This window comes from Triticum aestivum, chromosome 3B, assembly GCF_018294505.1.
Source record: "Triticum aestivum cultivar Chinese Spring chromosome 3B, IWGSC CS RefSeq v2.1, whole genome shotgun sequence".
NCBI classification, from domain to species: domain Eukaryota; kingdom Viridiplantae; phylum Streptophyta; class Magnoliopsida; order Poales; family Poaceae; genus Triticum; species Triticum aestivum.
In genome coordinates, this window is record NC_057801.1 from 28,545,202 (window position 1) to 28,550,792 (window position 5,591).

Below are 5,591 nucleotides of genomic sequence, written 5' to 3' on the forward strand. Positions count from 1 at the left end.
CTGGAGATTGCTTCAACCGTTGCTGCTAGTGATGTGTGTGCAGTGCCTTTATGTATTATTAAGCCTTTGCTACGTCATATCTTCTGTATCGTGTAGTTATCTGTAAGGATATTACATCTCCAGGTTTCACATCTTGTAATGTATGTCATTCTCTAGGTTAAACATCTTTTTTTTCGCGGTGGAAAAGGAGCTTTATTAAACAATGATAGGATTACAATCAGCAGCCAGCAAGTTATTCAGAGCATGTGGGGCATCCTGCAACCACAAGTCGGTTCGATGCTCCGCTCTCGACATATAAGCTAGCCGATCTGCAGCCCTATTATGCAAACGATCAATACATAAGAAAACATGCTCCCTTTCACTCAACAACTCCTTAATCTCTTGTATGAATTGGCCTAGGTATGACTTGTTCTGCCCAGTCTCCCTCATTACCTTAACAACAGCAGCACAGTCAGTTTGAATGATAAACGATGAGGAGGTATGCATCAGTGCTACTTTGACTCCTTCTCTGACTGCCATCATTTCTGCTTCAAAAGCATCTGCACAGTGTGGGATATGCTAGCATGCTGAAAGCACATGCCTACCGTTGTTATCTCTTGCTACCATTGCCGCCCCAGCCCCATCATCACATGTTCCAAAAGATCCATCTGTGGTAACAGCCAACCAACCCGCTGGAGGTGGAGGCCATGGATTATGCTCTTTGGGATGTTTGGAACGTAAATTCCTATCCGTGGAATCCTCCACTATAGCTGGCCCCTTTCCTTTCACCACATCTCTTCCATCATTTAACTTGATTTGTTGCAAGGATGAAACATAACTTTGCAAGAAAATTCGTGTCGCTTCAACTGGAGCCGGCGTCTTATCATGCAATATATCATTTCGGACTTGCCAATTTCTCCATATAATCATAAGGACCCTCATCCTCTCCACATCCGTGAGTGTGACCAGTAAATCAAACAGCCATTCATGCCCAGTATTTAGTATAGACTCCTTTGTAGGGATCTTCCAGACCTCGCTCATGGCATCCCAGACAGCCCTAGCCATCGGGCAAGACACAACCGCATGAAAGCTATCCTCTGTTTCGTAACCACACCTTTGGCACTGCTCAATGACCTCCAAGTGTCTATGCCTTTTCACTTGCCGTGTGGGTAGACCATTCCGCAGCAATTTCCACGCACAAATCTTAACCTTCTGAGGTACATCAATTTTCCAAAACATGCGCCACACCGGGCGATCACCATCAGGACAAATACTCGATCCCTCTCCCCCTTGATGTTGGATATGGTGTGTAACTGCAAGGTGGTAAGCACTCCGCACTGTAAATTGGCCGTCCTTCTCAGGATGCCATGCAGGAAAATCATTTATCATCCTTGGTGACACTTTTATCTTCAAGATCTCTCTTGTGTCCGCCGTAATGAAGTATTCATTCACCCTCTCTACATCCCAAGACCCATCCGCCAAAAGGAATTGGTCCACCCTAGTAAATCGGCAGTTACCTTTCTCTGTTAATGGACGATGTGATCCCTCTCTAGGTATCCACGGATCTCGCCACACTCTCACATTTTTTCCATTGCCAATCCTCCAAATCATACCCTTCTTCAGTAATTCTAGGCCATGTTCTATTCCTTTCCACACAGGAGATGCATTACCTGTAAAAACTGTGTCAAGTAGATTACCGCGTCGATAATATTTTGCTTTCAATAACCTTGCACACAAACTATTTGGTCTCTCTAACAGTCTCCATGCCTGCCGCGCGAACAGAGCCTGGTTGAACATTCTCATGTCGCGAAAGCCAAGACCACCCTAATTCTTTGGGCGTATCATTTTTTCCCATGCAATCCAGTGTGTCTTGTGCTTTCCATTCTCCACTCCCCACCAATAGCTCCGAATCATGCGAGTAAGGTCATCACAAATTGACGCAGGCAGTTTAAAAACACTCATAATGTAAGTAGGTATTGCTTGGGCCACTGATTTGATCAAGGTCTCTTTTGCTCCGGAATGTATCTCCTGTCATCTCCAGGTTTAATCGTGCCGTTTAGGTTTAACTTGGAGGCAAATGTTGTAATAAGTTTGTAATCTTCTTAGTCGACAATAATAAACAACACGCGGCCTGAGAATGGTTATACGCTTTGCCAACACATCTGATTTCCTTTATACGACTAGCTTCTTGTGGCAACGTCTTCTGTCTGAAACATAGTTCATTCTTTGTTTCAGTTGCCGCAGTGAACGTATGAAACTGACCATCATTTTGCAAAACTCTTTCTGTATCCTTAAAAAAGTATTTATGATTTATTTTGACTGCAGAGCCTTCAGCCCCAAAGCACAGCTCCCTGTAGTTTTGTTTATGATTTATGTTTCAAACTTCTTGATTGCACATGATCCATTATAATTAAGTTATTTCAAACCTCGAGCTTATATTTTGAACCTGCTCCATCAGTTTTCACAAATACAACAGCTTTCTTTCTTACAAAAATTCGGTACTGCGAATAAAATCTGTTCTAATATAGGTACAAAACTAAATTTTTCTTTCTATTTTTGCCAAACTTTTATTTTTATGTTCTCTTTTTTCGTTATTAATATCAAGAACATTATTCCAATTCATGAATATTTTAAAGTCCACGTTTTCAAAAATTCATGTATATTTTTAAAATCCATGAACATTTTTATAATTTGCGTACATTTGTAATAAAATCTTCAACATTTTTCTTAAATTCCGGTTTTTTAAATGTGAATCTGTTTTAAAATTCATGGAAATTTTTCTATATTTTGTGACTGTGTTTTAATTTTAAATTCCGAAATATTTTTTCAGAAAGTTCTTAAATTCTTGCAGTAGTCAATTTTTTGGGAAAAAAAGGAGGTCATCCCAACGTGCAATATAGGCCACGGGGGTGTGCCTTTGTTGCCTATCCAGCACGGTACAATCCTCAAAAAAATATAATGTGGAACAAGTGCCCCCTGCCGGCACTCTCACCATTCAGCAATGCTACACGTACAAACGATTTACAGGCTTTTACAGGATGGTTAATCTTGATTGGTCAATAGGTGAGCGGGGCGGCTCAACCCCCTGAAAATCAGGGGGGAGAAGTTTGTGATTGGTTGTTAGATGGAAGGAGCTTGTAAAAGCGTGTAAGTCTTTGTATGTCTAGCATTTTTGCTCACCATTCTATGCAAGATAGGGACTCATGCAACCCTGTAGCGTTCTGTAACGATAGACTTGTAGCTAAACTCACTATCAAAAACATTGTGCATGATTTTCCCCTCAAGCATGCAATATTTTACTGAAATTCTTTTATTTGTGAAATATTTTTATAATTCACATATATTTTTTATATTGTAAACTTTGAAAAAAAATCTATCTGTAGTCGTTTTGGGGAAAAGCCGGTCGACGCATCATATGATATGGGTAACTATTGCTAGCGAAATAGGTCGTGGAGAGCGCCTCTTCGGTGCCTTATGCGCCACTAGAGGGACGGGCGCTCAACCGGCCCCGCTCATGGGCCAGCCCAACCAACAGGCGAGCGATCGCTCGTCATGCATGGTTTTCTTCAGTCCTCTCGTCATTCGGTTTCTAGTTGACTGGTTGCAGTTGACCGGTTGAAAAGTAATCTTTAAAAAAATGGAATTTTAAAAAATGTTCAAGAATTCTAAAAAATGACGGATTCTAAAAGTTCGTGGAGTTGAAAATTTTCTAGAATTTTAAAAATAAACTGTTCTGGAAATAAAATAATTTTAAAATTTGAACAAAAGTTTGGAAATTTCATGAAATTAGAAAAGTTTTGCTCCTAAAATTGAACAATATTGAGGGAATTTGGAAAAAATTCACAAATTTGTGAAAAGTTCATGAATTTGATAAAAGCTCAAGACTTGGAAAGTTCATAATTGAAAAAAGTTCACAAAAATAATAATTATAATAATAAATTCATGAATTTGAAAGTAAACATAAAAAATAGAAGTACTTCATAGAGTTTGAAAGAGTTCATGGATGTTGAAAAGTCATGAATTTGAAGAATGTTTTGAATTTTAAAAAAGTTCATGCATTTTGAAATGTAAATTAAAAGCAACAGTGAAAAATAAAGAAAAAGGAAAAGGAAAAAAGAAAATAAATTGAAAAGGAAAAAACCAAACAAAAACTAGTACAGAAAAAACTAAAGAATAAACAAAAAAAAAACAGGAACAACTCTCTCACGCTGCAACCTTATATGGGTCGGCCTATGCAAAATGCCTTCAAGCGCCAGTTAACGAAATGCACGTTAGCTGGCACAGAAGGCGCCGAATAGGAATTGGGTAGTTCATGCTTCACCTGTTAGCGCAGAAGCATGCGTGTCCGACACGTTACATGCCTGGCCCAGCGTGGGGCTAAATGGGCCTAGGATTGCACTTCCTTTGTCGGCGCTCAGAGGCACTGTCTCCATGATGCGCGAGGCGAAGCTGCCTCCACTCAAAGGTCCTACCACGGATCGATCCGCTGCCCCTCGTCATTGCTCAAGAGGGGGCTTGGCTGATCTCCTTCTGTGCGTTGTACGATCTTTTGAGTTCGAGATGTTTCACCTTCGCTCAACCGTGTGTACTTGTGGTGCCTACATGATTCAGTTGGGATGTTATCTTGCTAGTGTTATGTTTACTTGATTGTGTCTGTATTCTGGAGAACATGGAGATTGACAGAATTCTTCGGTCAATACCCAAGCATTGAGGTTCTACATAATCCATGGGGGGTTTACATAGAAATAAAACGATTCGCCATTTGCATTTCATAAACTTGGCCATTCATAGAGCAATCCGCGTGTCAGTCAGCGGTTGAAGCATTCAACATATATATAGTGATGACAATATCCCTGTATAGTTTGTACTAAGAAACAATGTGGTTTGATTATTTGTTCAAAATAATATTTTTAAATAAATATTTTAATTTAAAATTGTACCTAAGAAATCTTTTTCTAGTCACCTCTTCTTGTAGGGAGTTTTGATTGATGTTTTTTTTTTTGAGGGGACGACCAAATTTATTCATCAAAAGCCACAGATACTGGGATACAATGTTGGTCATGAGGTTGGTCAAACCATACATGACGACCCTGCTGAAGCCTACGAGAAAATTTAGCTAAAGTATGTGCTTCATAATTAACAGCACGACTTTCGTAAGTAAAATTACAATTGAAAAGTAAAGACCTAGACTTGATCTCTCTGATTATTGCACCACTACTACCCATCACTTCATTGTTGATATCATTCACTGCTTGCTTAGAATCAGAGGCCACCACCAGATTATTGATGTTCAGATCCGCCGCCAGAGCCAATGCTTCCCTGCATGCTATCACCTCCAACATTGCTGGATCATGCATCGCTTCTATGACTAGGACTGAGCTGCCCATATACCTTCCCATGCCATCCCTGCAAACAGCAACGACTGCACCCCAAGAGGCAAAGTGCACCCAGCATCAACATGAATCTTGCAAAATCCAGCCGGTGGTGCTTTCAGTCTAGTCATAAAAGGCCCAGTGCCCAGAAAGGTCCTTTTCGGCCCGTTTTTCTTACCTGCGGGCCGGGTGCCCACTTACCGTTTCCCGACTCCTGTCCGGCTCTCAGACCACCGGTTT